At 35.9% G+C, this 19,964-nt stretch overlaps 1 long non-coding RNA gene and 1 pseudogene across 3 annotated transcripts in view; both read right to left on the bottom strand.

Moving 5' to 3' along the window:
- The window catches only part of LOC108588232 (uncharacterized), a 638,370-nt gene that overhangs the window by 182,066 nt on the left and 436,340 nt on the right, over positions 1-19,964 (bottom strand). For all 3 annotated transcript variants that reach the window (XR_013526098.1, XR_013526099.1, XR_013526097.1), the window contains exon 3: positions 19,140-19,205. This is a non-coding gene — a long non-coding RNA (uncharacterized LOC108588232). The remainder of the gene's footprint in view (positions 1-19,139; positions 19,206-19,964) is intronic.
- Positions 3,552-5,254, bottom strand: LOC100391516 (SERPINE1 mRNA-binding protein 1 pseudogene; annotated as a pseudogene).

Raw genomic sequence — 19,964 nt, 5'->3', positions numbered from 1 at the left:
TAGGTCCCATTTGTCTATTTTGGCTTTTATTGCCAATGCTTTTGGTGTTTTGTTCATGAAGGCCTTGCCTACTCCTATGTCCTGGATAGTTTTGCCTAGATTTCCTTCTAGGGTATTTATGGTGCCAGGTCTTATGTTTAAGTCTTTAATCCATCTGGAGTTAATTTTAGTGTAAGGTGTCAGGAAGGGGTCCAGTTTCATATTAAGATTCATTCCACCAATGCATGTTAATTAATTGAATTTAAATGAAACCCAGTGTCTTAGGTAAAAATCTCATTGTCACAAAAACCTATAGTCATTGCTGATTGTATGTATATGTGCATATTGTCATCAGACTTCATATATACCATATCCACTGAATTATCTACTGAAAGATGCTCTGCATTACAAACTACTCCATTGCTGAGAGGCTTAAAACAGCAGTCATTTATTCTCACTAATTTTGGGTTGCTTGAGGACTGGCCAAGCTAGGATGGGCTTGGCTAGAACAGCTCTATTATACCACATGTTTCTCTTTCTCCTCCTAGAATCAGCTGGTTAATGAACATGTTTTTCTCCTGGAGAGGGCAGAAGTGAAAATAAACAGAAGCCTGCATGAACTCTTGAGGCCTAAATTTTGAAGTGGCACATTGTCACTTTGTAACATTTTGTTGACCAAAGAGAGTAACTGAGCTGAACTCAAAGTCAAGAAGTGAGAAAATAAACTCTACTTCTCTTACGGAAAGAGCTGCAAAGTATACAGCCACAGTCTTGGTTATAGAAAAGCATGAAAAATTGGGGTTTTAATACAGGGAAGGATGAAAAATAATGCAATTTACCAAATCTGCTATTTGTTCTTCATTATTTCTGAATAGAGACAGGAATGCTAAATGTTAACAAAGAAATATAGGACAATATAGATTCCTCTATCATGTGATTACATATAATCATAAGTAGTCTTTTAACTAAAATGGACATGAAGGAGGGATAAAAAAGAATAAGGAAATAATTTTTTGAAAGTTTTAAATAAATGCCACTACTTACAACCATTTTGCAGATATATGACAGAATAAAGAAATAAAACATCTTATGCAACATATGATTACAGCTGTTACTCCTTTCACAAAATGTTCTCTTATTGTACAGGATATTTTTAGTAAGATAAAGTCATTTTTCATTTTTTTCTTATCTCAATTCAAGCTCTATTTCTTATGGGATTACTTTGGGCAGCCAAGTATTTTATAGTTTGATGGTGCCCTTTCAGGACCTTTCCTAACATAAAAGATACTTTTTAAAAAATAGTTTTATTCTGTATGCTGTAATTGCTTCCATTTCAGGCTAGTTTTTCTCAGGCTGTACAAGGGAATCTAATCAAGTTTAGGAATTGAATTGTGTGCTATGTCTTCAAAGCTTAAAATAACCACTTTTGTGTTCTTTTCATTAGAAAATCTGGATATTTTTATTAATTTTCCCCAATTTTTATGTTTCCTCTAACCTTTGCAAGACCACTGTATAGGACTTAGGATTATACATTCAGCTGTCGATTTTAGTGTAAAAATGTACCAAAGTAGGATTATTCTAATGTTCTCTTTCAACTAATAGCAATTGCTTTATGTAACATATGAAAAGGAAAAGTAACATTTCTAAATAATATTTTAATTATTTGAAATGCTCAATTGTCCAAAAATAAAAGAGAGCCACTCTGAAAGCAGGCTTGCTTTTTTTTTTACATATATATTTATTTTATTTTATATATTTATGTAATAAAATGTGATGCTTTGATATATGTGTATACATTATGGAGTGACAAAATCAAGCAAATTAAAATATTCATCATCTGAACAATGAGAACTCATGGACACAGGGAGGGGAGCACTACACACTGGGGTCTATTGGGGGGAATAGGGGAGGGACAGCGGGGTGGGGAGCTGGGGAGGGATAGCATGGGGAAAAATGCCAGATGTGGGTGAAGGGGCGGAAGACAGCAAATCACACTGCCACGTGTGTACCTATGTAACTATCTTGCATGTTCTGCACATGTACCCCAATACCTAAAATGCAATAAAAAAATAATAAAATAAAATGTTCATCATCTTACATAATTATTTATTTTTGATAACATTTAAAATCTACTCTCCACAATTTTTAAGTATACAGTACATTATTATTTACTGTAGTAATCAAGCTGTACAACAGATTTCTAGAAGTTATTCCTCTAACTGAAACTTTGTACTCTCTCACCAACATCTGACCAACCAACCCCCAAGCCTCCAGCCCCTGGTAACCACAATACTACTCTCTGCTTCTATGAGTTTGACTATTTTAAATTCCACATAAATGTGAGATCATGTGGTATCTGTGCCTGGCTTATTTTACTTAGCATCATGTCCTTCGGTTTTATGTGTGTCATTAAAAATGACAGGATTTCCTTTTTTTAAAGGCTGAGTAATATTTGTTTTTATATATTACTGCATTTTAGGTTCTGGGGTGCATGTAAAGAACATGCAGGATTGTTGCATAGGTACATACATGGCAATGTGGCTTGCTGCCTCCTTCCCCATTACCTATATCTGGCATTTGTCCCCATGTTATCCCTCCCCAACATATTTCATTGTGTCTATGTACATTTTCTATATTCATTTGGGTGTTTAGGGACACACATTTATTTCATATCATTGTGGTTGTGAATATTGCCACTATGAACACGGGAATACAGATATATCTTCAGCATACTGATTTCATTCCCTTTGGATTTATATATATAAGGGGACTTGCTGTATCATATGGTAGTTCTATATTTAATTTTTTGAGGACTCTCCATGCCATTTTCCATAATAGCTATATTAATTTATATTTCCACCATCAGTGGGCAAGGGTTCCATCTTCTCCATATTCTTGCCAACACTTGTCATCTTTCATTTTTTGATAATAGCTATTCTAATAGTTGAGAGATAATATCTCATAGTGTTTTTAATATGCATATCTCTAATAATTAGTGAAATTGAACATTTTTTCATATACCTTTTGGTCATTTCAATATTTTAATGTCTTTTTTTGAGATAGGTCTATTCAGGTTCTTAGTCCAATTTTTTTTTTTTTTTAAATGGAGTCTTTCTCTGTCACCCAGGCTGGAGTACAATGGTACAATTTCAGCTCACAGCAACCTCCACCTCCTGGGTTCAAGCAATTCTCCTGCCTCAGCCTCCTAAGTATGTGGGATTAGAGGCATGCACCATCACACCCAGCTAATTTTTGTTTGTTTGTATTTTTAGTAGAGACAGATTTCAACCATGTTAGCCAGGCTGGTATCAAACTCCTGACCTCAAGTGATCCAGGTGCCTTGGCCACCCGAAGTGCTGGGATTACAGGTGTGAGCTACCGTGCGCAGCCCATTAGTCCATTTTTTAATCAACTTATTTGTTTTCTTGCTATTGAGTTTTTTTGTTTTGTTTTGTTGTAGTTTTTAAAGTATTTTGCGCTTGATCTTAGCCAAAAAAAAAAAAAAAAAAAAAAAAAAAGAGCATTGACTTCTTATATATTTTGGATATAAATATCTTAGGTTTGTCAATATTTTCTCATTCTCTTAGGTTGTCTCTTCACTCTGTTGATTGTTTTCCTTGCTGTGTTGATTGGTTTTTGTTTGATACAGTCCTATTTATGTTTGCTTTCCTTGCCTATGCTTTTGACATCCTAGACAACAAATCATTGCCAAGACCAGATTGTGGTGCTTTTTTTTCCCCCACCATTCACACCTATATTTCAACTTTGGAAATGCATATTTGCAAGCAGCAATACAAAAGTATTCATGAAGAATGCATAATATCTGAACATTTGGAAAAGCATCCCTGCTACCAATACATTTCTAAACACAAAACTGACTACCATATTTGTTACTTCTGTGTAGCGAGAGAAGTTCATTTTTAAAACAGATAAAATTCAGTCTTTAGGTATGAATGGTATGACTGACAGTCTCTCTTTTTTTTTTTTTTTGTTTGTTAATTTCTTAGTGGTTTGGAATCCTTGAGCATGCAAAAGCTTTAAACAGAAGGGTTCACAAAGGAACCAGGGTTGTTTTATGGCATCCAGTTAAGCCAGAGCTGGGAATGCCTCTGGGTCATCCACATCAGGAGCAGAAGCACTTAACCTGTTGGCCCTGTTGCCAAGATTTGGGGGCCCACCACACCCATGTCCACCTCGTACTCTGCTGTCACCATGTCCTGGGTTGCCAAGGTCTCCAAAATTGATCTCTAGCTGAGATGTTATATCATTTGCTGGCTTCCAGAAATGAGAGTCCATACCCAAATCTTCAGCATGAGCCTCTTCACTCTTTGTTTATGAAGAACTAATCCCTTCTTCCACTGCCCTTCTGCACCTTCCTTTGGTTTTCGGATATTAAATTCTACCTTTGCCCGGTCCTTATTTTGAATAGCCTTCCACTCATCCAAAGTCATCTCTTTTGGACCCTCGTCTTTTACCTCTTCAACTTCATTCTCCTAATTTTCAGTGTTGGCCACTGGATGATGTTCTTCAACTTCAGGTGTTTCCTCCGTGGCATTTGATTGATCCAAGTCAGTTGATTCGCCTTGGACAGTTCCCCAGTTGTGAGATCCGCTACCTCCACTTTTGTCATCGCGCTTCAGGCCAGATCTATCACTTCCACTATGCCTATCAAATTCACGTGTGCCACGAGAATCAAATCCATCTCCTCTGCCCATTCCACGTCCATGACCCCCTTGACCTCTTCCAAGACCACCACGATCTTGAATAGGTCGGTCAATAATCGGTCTATCAACTGAAAATTCGCACCCTTCCCCCTTTTCTTCAAGTGGATTTTCAAATCGTCGTTCACGAGGTGGTCGCCTTTCCGGTCTTCTATCAATTATTTTCCCTTCATCCCGAAGTTATTGATCAGGTCTTCTTCCAATTTGTCTTATTCCTTCGTTTCTTAAGCGCCACAGGCGGCGGAGTCTCCTCTTTCTCGTCAACCACGCGACGCTGGGGGTGCAGTGGGTTTTTGCGGTCTTTCTGGGACTCTGCGCAGCTGCTTGCCTGCCGCCTTCGAGCTAGTCTGCGCCGCGGCCTGAGCTGCTGCGCTCTTGGCACCAGGGTCCCCAACGCCGCCCCGCTGGCTTCTTTTTTCTTGTTCTCTGCTGCCTTCAACACCTCAAAAGTGTTGAATAACTGTTCCAATTGGTTGGTGACCCATTCCTCCATGGATTGCAGCGGGCCACCCAGCCAAGAGTCTCTGGTAAGTTTTAAATGTTCTGAATTTTCTATTCTATTCCTCCATTGTTTTGCAAAGCTCCTTCTTCTAGGGTTCTCAGAGAAGTCAATATAAAGAAATTTTATGAATACAAGTCATCAATTATAGATTAAAAAGAGATTTTAGAGTTCATTTAGTTTACTCCTTGTTGTTTAAGGTAAATTAAGTGTAGGAGAGTGGTAGCTCAGTTTGTCAAGAGAATACCTAAGACTGTGTGGCCTTAGACAGACATAGATGCCAATACCATGTTTGCTACTCAGAGACTATGTGACTCAGAACAAATCACCTAGATCATCAGAGTTTCAGTTTCATTACCTGTTAAATGGGAATTATAACATCTTGGAAATGCAATTTTGAAAATTAAATTAGTAAACATAAATTCAAGGAGCCTCAACTGTAAACGATATTCCTTAAGGACATATAGCTAGATATTTTCAGATATGCAAAATCAGAAATTTCTAACTTTCAGTACAGTTACCATTCCCCATGTTTACCTCTGCTTCAAGAAGTGTAAAATTTACTGGTAATAGAGGAGTCTCATACAGAGTGTTTACATTACAATGTACAATGATGACACAGAATAAATCCACAGATCAAAAAGAGATTGGCCATTTTCTGTCAAAAGAGGTAGAGACAAGAGAAACAACAACAAAATATAGGAATCCCTGATATCTGAAGCAGACTGAAAGCAGCTACATTTAGATTATCTCTCTGTGTCTCTCTGTCTCTCTCTTTCTCTCTCACCTCCAGAACATAGTAAGCAAGATATATGAATCAAAATGTGTCATTTCAGCATATCAGGCTTGGATAAAAATAAACTAAATGAAAGCCAAAAAGGGGAAAATTCTGAGTTCTTTTTCTCTCATTCACTCACCCTTTCAGAGTGTTTTTCCAATGCAGAATGTTCTGACATCTCAGTAATGACTGTAATATCCTGTTAGAGCAAACACCTCTCAGACCTGATTCTGCTGCAGACCTAAAATGAGGTGTTTCTTAGTGATAAGTGAATTTCTATTGAAGAACATTTGAAAGAGAGATTCACAGTTTTCTTTCACCATTCTCTATGCAAAAAAAAAAAAAAAAAGATACCCTAGCCAATCAAACATTGGAATGTGCTTTTCACCACTGTAACACTGTACGACCACTCCACATTGTGAGGCTCTATTTATAGGAATAGTTTGTATTTATTAAGCACTCACTCTATGCCAAGCTCTCTGCTAGGGGCTGTATACGTGTTATCTAGTGCAATCCTCAAAGCAGAAGAGTTAAGCATCAGGATGCTTATTTTTTAAAGAGACAACAGTTTTTTAAAGATGATTTATTCATTAATTTATTTTTCAGCTTTTATTATAGATTTAGTAGGAACATGTGCAGGACTGTTACACAAGTATATTGTATGCTGCTGAGGTTTGGAGTATGAATGAATCTGTCTCCCAGGTAGTGACCATAGTATCCAATAGGTAGTTTTTCAGCCCCTTGCCTCTTTCTTTCCTTCCTATTGTATTCCCCAGTGTCTATGGTTCTCAACTATATGTCTACATGTACTTGATGTTTAGCTTCCAGTTATAAATGAGAACATGTAGTATTTGGTTATCTGTTCTGTATTAGGTCGCTTAGGATAATGGCCTCCACCTGCATACATGTTGCTGCAAAGAATATGATTTTATTCTTTTTATGTTTCCATAGTATTGGATAAAGAAAATGTCATACAGTCCAGAGCTGATTGGACCACATTTTCTCTATCCAATCCAGAATTAATTGGCATCTAGCAAATGTCTTTGCTATTGTGACTAGCACTGTGATGAACATATGGATACATATGTCTTGTTGGTAGAATGACAAAATTCACAGAATGGTTTCCTTTGGGTATATACCTGGTAGTGGAATTGCTGGATCCAATGATAGTTTAACTCTTCGTTTTCCAAGAAATATCCAAACTGCTCTACCTGGTGGCTGAACTAATTTACACTCCCGCTATCAGTGTGTAAGTATCCCCCTTTCTCCACAGCCTTTCCAGTATCTGCTGCTTTTGGACATTTTAGCAAAACCCATTCTAAGTGCTGTGAGATGATGTCTCATTGTGGTTTTGATTTGCGTTTATCTGATGATTAGTGATTATGAGCATTTTTAAAATATATTTGTTGGCTGCTTGTATATTTTTTTGAGAAGTGTGTGTTCATGTCTTTTTGCCACTTTTTAATGGGGTGTCTCTTGCTTGTTAATTTATTTAAGTTCCTTATAGATTCTGGATATTAGGCCTTTGTCAAATGCATAGTTCATAAATATTTTCTCCTGTTTTGTATGTTGTTTGTTTACTCCCTTTATAGTTTCTCTTGCTGTGCAGAAGCTCTTTAATTAGGTCCCATTTATCAATATGTTGTTGCAGTTGCTTTTGAGGATTTAGCCATAAATTCTTCACCAGGGCCAATATTGAGAAGGAGTTTTTCTAAGTTTTCTTCTAGAATCATTTTTTTTAATATAACTTTTATTTTAAGTTCAAGGGTACATGTGCTGGCTTGTTATATAGATAAACTTGTATCATGGGGGTTTGTTGTACAGATTACTTTTTCACCCAAGTATTAAGTCTTGTACCCATCAGTCATTTTTCCTGTCTAACATTTGCCTTTAATCTGACTTCAGTTAATTTTTGTATAGGATGAACGGTTGGGATCCAGTTTCCTTCTTCTGCATATGGATAGCCAGTCATCCTATCACCATTTACTGAATGAAGAATCTTTTCCCCATTGTTTATTTTTGTTGACTTGTCAAAGATCAGATTGTTTAGGTGTGCAGTTTATTTCTGACTTCTCTATTCTGTCCCATTGGTCTATTTTTATAATAGTGCCATACTGTTTTGGTCACAGCAGTCTTACAGTACAGTTTCAAGTCAGGTAACACGGTGCCTCTGATTTTGTTCTTTTTGCTCAGGATTGCTTTGGCTATTAGGACTCTTTTTATTCCGTAAAAATTTTAGAATCATTTTTTTCTAAATCCGTGAAAAAATGACATTGGTAGTTTGATAGGAATAGCACTGAATCTGTAAATTGCTTTGGGCAGTACGGCCATTTTCATGATATTTATTCTTCCTATCCATGAGCATAAAAATACCTAGGAATGTAGCTAAACAAGAAGGTGAAATCTCTGCAATGAGAATTACAAAACACTGCTAAAAGAAATCAGAGATAATACAGCAAATAGAGGTGACAGGTTTAAGGAGCTCTAATATCTAACTATGGTTGATAGAGAGTATAAGGAGCTAACCTAGGGTATAAGCTGAACTTCAACATCAAGGTCTATCCATGGAGATTAACTTCCTAAGAAAATGTTATGATGAACTTAATGCATATAAGATGCCAAGCATTGGAATAGTAAGTTCAAAGATATTTCTCATTTGTGTATAAATTTCATTTAGTGGGGGTCTACACTCCATGAAAATTTGTGAACTGAATTATCCCTAGTGATTACAGAAACCACAGTCCTCATTGCCTGCCAATATGTTTGGTTAAACTATATTCATAGAGATAATTTAATTGCAAGTGAATGTAACATAGTTGTTTTCTAATTTGAAATCATTTAAAAATATTTTTAAAATATTCATATATATACACATACTTATTTTTTATGAGGGCATAAAAATAGCAACACATATCTTGGATATTTGATTATCCTTTAAAAAAAAATTTGTACTTCACTCTACATTTTCTCTTTTCCCTGAATATATATTAGCTCACCTGTACCCTAAATTTCATAATTCCTATATATCATTTATTTCTGCCTTCTTTCCCAGAGAATACATATATGTATGACTTATATTTATATGTGTATATACACACACTATGTCTTAGTCTGTTCAAGCTTCTACAACAAAAATAATGTAAACTGAATAGGCCATAAACACCAGAAATTTATTTCTCACAATTCTGGGATCTGAGAAGTCCAAATTTGAAGTATATGTGGTATCTGGTAAGGGCTCTCTTTCCAGCTCATAGATGATGCCTTTTAGCTAGGTTCTCACATGTGGAGGAGGGTGAGAAGTCACTCTCAGGCCTCCTTTATAAGGACCCTAATATCATTCATGAGCACCCCTAATTATTTCCCAAATACCTCACCTCCTGGTACTATCATCTTGTGAGTAAGATTTCAACATAAATTTTGGGGAGACATAAACATTCAGATTTTAATACATCACAGACACACACACACATATACACTACAAATACCTAGCCCAGTTGCATTTTTTGAACAAGACACTAGAGAGACCCTTTGTAATTTGCAAGTGCTTTTGGTCTCACTGGTTATTTAATAATTTTGGAATTATTTTTTTAATACAGCATTTTCTTCTACAGAAATGCCCATTTATGTTAGTATATTTACTAAACAAATCATATATTCCTCACAATAAGAGAAAAATCAAGATGATTATGTATTAAATTCTCACATATATAATGGAGTCTGCTTTTGAACCTGACAGGATTCTATGATCAATTTGTCTATTGCTAGTTTACATCAATGCCACATTAATTTTATTAATGTATCTTTATATTGCATTCTAATATCTAGTTGTAGTTTTTATACATTGTAACATTTTTCTGTCTCATACTTTTCCTATCACATATTAATTATTTGTTTTTCTTATAAAATTTAAAATAAATTTTGCAGTCAACAGGTTATTTTATTTTTGTATTTTCTGCAATCAGTGTTGCAATAATTGTGGTCATGATACTTTGGTTTAGTTTCTGACTTTAATTGAAATGCAGTTAGAGTTACTGATTTGGGATAATATTTGCCACTATTGTTGGTAAACAATCTTTCTTATAGTTAAGTGCGTCTCTACTTTTCTGTATTACTTAGAATTTTAAAAAATAGAAGTATATTTCTATATTTTGTCAAATACACCTTCAACCTTTCTATCTTTAATCTTGTGCTTTTTCTTCATGTTGCAAATGTCTTTGGCTGTCTTATTTTCTTAATGAGTCATCTAATGGTAGATCAAATAAAATTTTATTTTTAACTAAGGAAATAAATGACGGTGTTTTAAAGTCATTAAATAACTTTTTATTAAGAGCAACACTATCCTCTTTTGCAATAAAAAGGCAAGAACCAGAAAATGTGGACCATGGCACTTTCATTTATGGAAAATAGTACTGATATAAGTAGATAATTGGCTGGGCCTTTGGCTTCATTTCTATTTCAAAAGGAGTTAATCACTCTTCCATTCTTTTTTTTTCTTATTTTTATCATAGCTTAAGTACAATATAGTTAAAGTATATGTTAGTATATTTGCATCTCACAGTAAATTATATATCCTTAGGGGAAAAGTTCTCTCTTTTTTTTCCTGTACATATTAGCACACTGCCCCAGGAAATAATAGTTGTTCAACAAACAGTTGTTAAATAATAGAGCTGTTTATTTATCTCTTGCCTTTAGAATGTCAGAATGAGAAGAAAATGTTGAATAAACATAAGTATGTATTTTGATGGCTGTCTTTTTAAAAGTTAAGCCTTTTCTAAGGGAGTTTAAAAGTTAATTCACTTTCTAAGGAATTAGGAATGTTGTTCTGCTGACAAGGAAAATTTGCTATGATTCTGGCTGAGCCATAATGAATTCTGTACCATCTGTTAAGGATTAACAAGAAATAGAAAAGCAATGGATGGTAAGTGTACTTAGATCAAATATCTAATCAATAAGCATCTTCAATCTACTTGAAATGTCTGTAAAGTTTTAACTGCTGCTTTATCTTTAGTATCGTAGAAAATGAACCAAAACTTCAGCAAACTCTTCCAGTTAAGTAGTACTCAAAGTACACTCACCAGAGAAACTGGGCTTTAGGACAAAAATTCTTACAGAAAGTTAAGATTGTATGAGCCAAATAACAAAAAAGCTAGTACATTTACCTGATATAAACAGTCAAGCTGGTAGTTTGACTTAAATCTTTTTATGAATTGTCAGTGTATATTTTGTGTAGAAATGAAATAAGAACATGTAGAATTCAGATCTTCCCCAGGAATTTATTCAATCCTTTACAACATTAAAAAAACTATTCTGTAAATGCAGCCAGTATAATGAAAAATAAATTTGTTTATTTCAACCTGTAAATACTCAGGATTGACTACATTGAAAGAATAGAAATTATATTTTTTGATTGCATACCTCCTAAACGTGATAGGTCTCTTAAAGGGGTATATTAAGTTAAAATGGGGCCATTAAGGTAGGTCCTAATCCAATTTCACTGGTGTCCTGATAAGAAGAGGAAATCTGAACACATTGACACCTGGAATGAGCACTCATGGCGGAAAGAACATGTTACACAGTGAGAAGGCAGCCATGCACAAGCCAAGAAGGGGGGCCTCAGAAGAAACAAGTCTGCTGACATCTTGATCTTGGACTTCTGGTATCCAGAACTGTAAGAAAATTAATTTCTTTTGTTTAAGCCAGTCAGTCTGTGACATTTTATCATGGAAGCCCTGGCAAACTAATATACCTTACGTAGCAAAAAGCATTCTGCAGAGGAATAATCCACCAGTCTAACCTCTCCATCCACGTTAAATTAAGGATATTAAAATTGGGAAATTATCTGAATTATCTGGTGGATCCTAAATGCCATCACATAAATCCCTGTAGGAAGTATACAGAGGGATATTTGAATACAGAAAGGACAGAGTTGAAGTGAAGATGGAAGAAGAGATTGAAGTGATGCAGCTACAAGCCAAGAAAAGGAGGGACAAGCATATGATTCTCCCTGGGAGCCTCCAGAAGAAAGTCCCCCTAATATAGCAATTTTAGTCCTACAAGACTCAGTTTGATTGTGACTTCTAGAACTGTGAGAGAAGAAACATGTGTTGTTTCAGCTATCAAAAAATAATATAAAATAAAATTGTTTCAAATATTCCTTCAGAGTCATATGTGAAAATCACAAATTTAAATATTAATAAAATCATAAAAATGTTTTCTTCTTTTGCTCTAGGCTGAATATTTTACCTACTTTGCAGAATGCACTACCCCCACCCCCACCCCAGCAACATATCCCAGTGGCTATGCCCTTGAAATCCTTTGGCAAAATATACACACACACGCATGCACACACATGCACACACACACACACTCACACACCCCTTGTATTCTATACTAAAGACAAAATATTTCTGTTCTGTTTTTGATATCTCTTTGAGACAGTGTAAAGACAGTAAGTATTCCTAGTTTTTCTGAAGATATCCTAAAACAGAAAGTTTAATTGCCTAAACAGACACTGGTATTTCTAAATCATAGTCTTTCCATGAACCCCCACCACATCACAGCTATCTTCTCTCCAAACCAGCAATTATTGATCCATTCAATTATTCATTGATTTAGTCTATAATTATTTTTGAATACCTATTACATGTCAGGAACTAAAGACAGTGATAGAACAATTTTAATCCTCACAGTTTACAAAGGCTGTTTGAATATTTAAATTTATACATAAATATAAATATATATGATATATAAAAATATATTTATAAATTTATAATATATACATTTAAATTATGTTAATTTAAATATATATTTATATATAATATTTATGTATGAGATATATAAATTTATATATATATATAATAGCAATACTCTAAGATAAAAATTCGTGTGCACAATGGCAGTAACCAGTTATGGTGACAGGGACAAAATGTAGATGGTGTGGCAGCACTGGAAGCAAGAAGCAGGTAAAAGGACCCAAAATTACTTTATAAGGGAAATTGAAAAGGTGGCATGTTTATTTTGAGGACTTACCTATTGAGTTTTATTGCATTTGCTGTTTGAAATGCCTAAACTTTCCAGTATATGAGGCAATTGAGAGAGAAGTGATCTTTGAGCAGGTTGGCATAAAGTTGATGCTTGGTCTCAGGGTGAATTAAAAGTTGTATTGACAATAAGCCATTTCAAGTCAAAGAAAGAAAAAGAGAAATCAAATTCAGACATTTCTCTAATTAACCTTGCCTACACTTCTGTTATCTTGGATTCATGGCAAGTGTCCTGCCTTTTGAAGATTCCAATATTTGTTATATCATTTTTTCTGCTAACAAGAGTTTGGATGCATAGATTGTATGTAATTTTTCTACTACAGGTAGACAGTTCAGATACCAGTGTGTCCCATGCAGCTAAACACATACTTTATTTTCTGAATAGATAAAAGATGATTTGCTAATAGCATTAGGTAGCTCTATAAGAAAACAAGTTGGGCAATGACAGATCTACTGCAAGCTGGGAAGTAGCATCCATAAAGAAATCTATCAAAGGCTTATCTAGCAGTGGTAGAAGAAGTAACTGAGATTTGTTTTTACCCATCTGACTTCTAATGAAGCTGTGTTTTATTTTAAAACTCACTTGCTTACATGGGAAATAGAAAATGAAATACATTATGAATTTGGTATTTTTTTATCAGTGATATAATGTATATTCTCAGTCTGTTGGAGTAGGACCATAGCAGTTATTCTTTAAAATATCCCTTAATGTAAGTCTCCTCATTTCAGATATTAGCTTAAATCTCAAGTTTAGCAAATCATAGTTTGTTCTTTGCAAATATTCTATTGCATTCCAAGCATAACTGGGGATCGTTTTACTAAGACTTGGTATTAGAAAAATGAAGAATCAGATTTCATCCTTTAAACAAAATTGGGTGTAATAAACACATGAAAGAAAATCATATAATACTTTCTATTTCTACCAAAAATCTAATGAACATACAGCTACTGAGCCTCCACTATTTGAAAGGCCAGATGCTATTGGTTTCACATAGGTGAATCAGGCACATGCCAACCTTGAAGCTGCTTATACTCAGTTATGGAAATTAGACACAAACACATGAAAAGCCAAATTACAATTTAGTAGAATTAGTATTAGAGACCAATACCTGATTGATTGCCAAATAAATTAAACTATCAACTACTTTTTGTGGTCTCACTACCATTAAAACAGTTCTATTGAACTTTCTCCTTTTAGGTATTTACCTATAAAGTTTACAAAAGAAAGCATTACTAATTCTAGGAGAATGTCATTTTTGTAATTCTCTCAAAGCACTGAGCACAGATAGAAGATGACTTATTTTCACTACCAACAGCTGCTGAAGCTCTTGCTGTAGTCCTTGGTTGCACATCTCCTTCCAACAGCAATTATATTATGTCTTCTTTTATTGTAGCAGGTGCTGAAGCATGTAGGGTAATTTGGTATTGTAACAGAGCTGGCAAGGTAAGTTTGTTTTCTTTATTCTTTGAGTCAACTAACTTGTTAGGGTGTCTGAGGAGCAGCTAAAGAAGCAATCATCCTCTTGAAAATGTCTGCTATGATGAGTATTCACTGGGGACCTGAGACTACCTTATAAAATACTATCTATAAAGTGACCTCCATATGAAGGAAGGAGAGGGGGAAGAAGAGAAAGGCTCCATTAACATTATCTTCAGATATGTTATAGAGAAGGTGTTAGGCTCCCCTTCCTCTTCCTAAGTAAACTCTAATCCAGAAAACATGCCCTGATATATATCCTCCCTGAGTTCAAGGAGTTATAACACAAATCTCTATATAAAACAGTCACAAACTTACTAATGAATTGTATTTTTCTGAATTTCTTTGTATGTTTGGGCACTCTCTATAATATCACAGGCATCACAAGATAATTATTTTTAGCTTTAGCTGTGATAGATCTAATGCTGCTTTTCATAATTGCTGAATGTCTGCCTTTGGCTTTACAATCTGTCCAGAGTTAATTTTTTCTTTAAACTATTAAATGTCTCATCAGAAGGATATCTCTGAGATAATGGCTAACCTCATACAAAACAAAATATAAAAAGAGCAATGTTTTCCTATCTATTCTTTCTTCATTCAGTTATTTCCAGATATTTTGTGTGTGCATCTCCTATGTTACAGAAGGCTGTTAGGTGCTTAAGACAGTAAATATAAATGATCTGGTACATACCATCATATACCTTAAGTATTTGAAGGAAATTTGTGTGGTTATATTAAACAAGCAAATACAGTCAAAGCATCATATATTAACAGTGAGGTGATGGCAAAGTACAGAGAGGGATAGAAATATAAAGCATGGAGATTTTCTATAGATTAAAAACTAGATAGAACCATTTGTAGAGTTTCAGAGTTTGGTTCACATTTGCCAAATCTGAATTCGGGCTGACTACCAGAACAAAAAAGAATGATAGTGGGACTCTTTGACCTTGAGGAAAATACGTGCCTTCCCAGAGTAAGGTTCATTAATTATGAAGAGCCCTGCCATAGCATTTAGTGAATGAACAATAATGAAAATAGAAAGTAAGTACTGAACAAATTGTTAAAGCTATCACAAAAAAAGTTCTCCCAAGTACAAACACATTTCAAAGAAGATTGGAATTTTCAGACAAATAATACAAATCTGTCTTAGTGAGTCACATATTATCATGGATAGTTACCTGATTCCCAGTTTGTTAGACTTTCTAATCATGTAAACAAGTACATAAAAATACATAGGATTTATTTGAGTGTTTGCTTATGAAAGAAGAATATGAATCTAAGAAAGAAGGCTTGGAGAGTAAGAAGCAGTTATTCTTTGGGAGGCCGAGGTGGGTGGATCACGAGGTCAAGAGATCGAGATCATCCTGGTCAACATAGTGAAACCCCGTCTCTACTAAAAATAAAAAAAAAAATACAAAAATTAGCTGGGCATGGTGGCGCGTGCCTGTAATCCCAGCTACTCGGGAGGATGAGGCAGGAGAATTACTTGAACCCAGGAGGCGGAGGTTGCGGTGAGCCGAGATCGCGCCATTGCACTCCAGCCTGGGTAACAAGAGTGAAACTCCGTCTCAAAAAAAAAAGCAAAGACGCAGTTATTATAACCCGGAATAATAATGAAAAGATGCCACAAATTTCCTAGCACTAACCATTAAAAGAGCCCAATTCACTCTCAGAAGTATACTTCTTTGCACAATAAATTAAATTGTCAGCCATTCTTGCGTACCACAAAGTCTACTGAATACTTTGAGCCACAGACTAGATTTTGCTTTAGAAACTTGTTTATTAAGATCCATATCTAAACCAAAACTTCAACCTTTATTCATCCAATGTTCTTATCCTTCCCCAGGTAAAGCCCATTGCAGAAAAGAAGGCTGTAGCAACAGAAGGGAGGCAAGGTATAAATATTTTTTCATTGTTTATTTACCTTCATTATTTAACTCCACCCTATGTAGCTATAGTTCCTTTGATAGATATAGGCTTTCTTTTCAATGAAAGATACCCTGCTTTTGCAGCTGCACAGTTTTTTGCAGCCTAATTATTTCTTGTAGAAGTTTGAGAATCCAAAGACTGTTGTTTGTTTTGTGCTGACTCTTATTTTGGGTACAATCTGACTGGATTTTGATCAATATAATTTTTATTGAAATTGTGTGGGTCTCCCTATAATCGTATAGGAACTCACTATATCAGACAAAAGCCACACAAACAAATCATTCTGTGATAAGCCCTAACTTTCCTTGGGGTTCTGCCAAGAGTGCTTAGCGGCAACTTGTAAGCTTACTAGCATCTGCTGTTTCACTGAATTATTCTCTGAGGCACTAGATTTCATGGATCTGAACTCTAAGAGATGTTTCTACAGCCACATCCTGAGCTTTAAATTTAGATCATGTTTTTCAGGAAACATGATCAGGTGGAATCCATTTCCAATCCCAAACAATTTTAGGATTGTTCCCAAACAGGGGAGGCTGGAAATTCTAAAAATCAGCAATTACTGGTTCTCTTTAGTTTAGCAGCCATTCCTGTAGCTTATTTTTCCCCTCCTACACTTTAGTATAAGCAGCAGGAAGACAGAGGAACGTATTTTTTTTTTTTTTTTTACTTTAAGTTCTGGGATACATGTGCTGAATGCACAGGTTTGTTACATAAGTATACGTGTGCCATGGTAGTTTGCTGCACCTATCAACCCATCATCTAGGTTTTAAGCCCAGCATCACTGGTCATTAGAGAAATGCAAATCAAAACCACAGTGGATAAAAAGGTTGTGTTTGTTTGTTTGTTTGAGACAGAGTCCGCTCTGTCACCTGTCACCCAGACTGGAGTACAGTGGTGCAGTCTCAGCTCACTGCAACCTCTGCTTCCTAGATTCCAGTGATTCTCTTGCTTCAGCTTACTGAGTAGCTGGGATTACAGGTGCATGCCATTATGCCCCACACATTTTTATTTTAGTGGAGATCAGGTTTCACCATCTTGGTCAGACTTGTCTCGAACACCTGACCTCATGATCCACCTGTCTCAGCTTCCCAAAGTGCTGGGATTACAGACATAAGCCACCACACCTGGCCAGAAGAAGGTATCTTTAAAAGTTCCTGGAAATCAATTTAGCTTAATTACTCAATCTATTAGGTACACTTTTTTTATTTTCCACATTCCCACAGATGGCAGAGTTGCTATACTTTCTGCCATCAAAAATTCCCTGTCGGGCACGGTGGCTCACACATGTAATCCAAGCACTTTGGGAGACCAAGGCAGGTGGATCACTTGAGGGCAGGAGTTTGAAACCAGTCTGGCCTATATAGTGAAACCTCATCTCTACTAAAGGTACAAAAATTAGCTGGGGGTGAAACCCCGTCTCTACTAAAGATACAAAAATTAGCCGGAGGTGGTAGCACATGCATGTAGTCCCAGCTACTTGGGAGGCTGAGGGATGAGAGCTGAGAATTGCTTAAATCTGTGAAGCAGAGGCTGCAGTGAGCCAAGATCACACCACTGCCCTGCAGCCTGGGTGAGAGAGTGAGACTGTCTCCAAAAAAAAAATTCCCTATCTTTCAGATTCCAATAACATTTTTCTTACTTTTCAAGTTCCGTCATTCTTCTAACAGTCTGTTCACAGCACTTCAGGGTTTCACTAATACTCCCACTTCTGCTCACCTATAAGTTATAAAGCCTCTCTCATATTGTTAGATATTTATTTGGCAGCATTCCTACTTCAAGGTACAAAACTGTTATTAGTGATCTATTGCTATGTTACAAATTACCCCCAAACTTAGCATCTTAAAAAAGCAATAGATATTTATTATCTCGCAACATTTCCTTGGCCAGGAATTCAGGAGCATCTTAACTAGGTCCTTCTGACTTGAGTCTCTCACATTAAGTTGCTGTCAAAATGTCAAGTATGCCTTTGGTCGCCTTAAAGACTAATGGGGTCAGCAGATTCATTTCTAAAATAACTGTCATATGACTGGCAAACTGATCCTGGCTGTGACAAGAGACCTCAATTCCTTACTCTGGGGATCTTTCTATAGGGCCTCTTAAGTGTCCTTTTGACAAATGTTCCAAGAGAGAGGAGAGCAGAAGCAGTGATGTATTTTAAGACCTAACATCAGAATTCACACCTCATCATTACCAGGATATCCAACTGTTACACTAGCTGGGAGTACTTAATGTGGGAGGGGCCTACACGATGGTATAAATACCAGTGAGCAAGAGTCTTTGTGAACCACTTTGGAAGCTTCCTACAACAAACACTTAGCTTAGAGTTACAAGCTGCCTTCAAACTCTCAGAACCTGGCAAATACTGAAGCTTAACTCTTTCTGTCAGAGGACACTTTCCTGGGTTATTTAAAGAGAGCTAATTCCCACCCACCCCACCCACCTCTACTTCTCCACCAGCCCCACCCCTACCCACCTCCCCTTACCCGCCACCAGTCACCCACTCCTACCACCCTGCAACCCCAATTGTAACGGATGTTTAGGTCTTTTATATCCCTTTGGATTCATCTCTATGCTGGAAATTCATCAACTACTTGTATAGCCCCAAAGCAATCTAGCTGTATCTTCAGGGTTCATCTGGAAGATGAAGATCTTTTTCCTCCCAGATGGCATTTTTGTAAAGGAACTAAAATAGTCCCACTTTAGCTCATTTCCATACCTTGGTCCGTATTTTTGCTCTGATGAACTCTGGAAGTGCCGCTCCATCCCAACACAGCCTCTCCATCTGTCAACATCAAAAACATCCAAGTACTTCTCTTTGGCTTTCTTGTGTAGTACTGAGATACCAGTTTATAGGTTTGCCCTAGCTATAGGTGAAAAATATCACTGTCTAGCAGTCCTGATGAAGGTTCTCTCTTACAAATCGAGGAATATAAAAAAGCTTCTGTTCCCACCCCCAGGGAGAAAGGATTCTTTCATTGGAAAATCAGACTCCAGGATTGCCCCATTTTCCATTTTTCCCAAACATTATTTATACCTTACCTATTAAAGCTATGACCCAGTGATGTATTACAAAGCAATATTAAATATTTCTCTTCTAAATTCAGACAGATTCACTCTAAAATGTAAAATATTTAAACATTGTCTCCTTTTGGTATTTTCACATCTGTTGCCTCACTCTTCCTACATAACACTTTTTTTCTAATTTTAAAGACTTATTCATTCATAAATCTGTTAATTAATGTTCTTCAAGTTTTAAGAAATAGAGAAATACCCAGTTTATTTCAGGTCACATAAAAATACACAAGGATAGTAATAATATATATGCCCCAAGCTTGTGAAGCTGCTGCACACAGGCATTATAAGCCTTGAAATGATGACTGCTTCTCTTCTTCCCATGAAACAACATCAACTCTCCAGACCCAAGTACAGACCTAAAGACCTGGTTATCATGTCCTTCAATATGATGTGGATATTTGATGCTGTCTATGTTATGCTGAAAAGTCTCTCTTCTGTTTTGTCTCTCTCTTTCTCTTTGTCCCCA

Source organism: Callithrix jacchus, chromosome 14 (genome assembly GCF_049354715.1).
Source record: "Callithrix jacchus isolate 240 chromosome 14, calJac240_pri, whole genome shotgun sequence".
NCBI classification, from domain to species: domain Eukaryota; kingdom Metazoa; phylum Chordata; class Mammalia; order Primates; family Cebidae; genus Callithrix; species Callithrix jacchus.
This window is presented reverse-complemented; position numbering and strand designations above follow the sequence as displayed.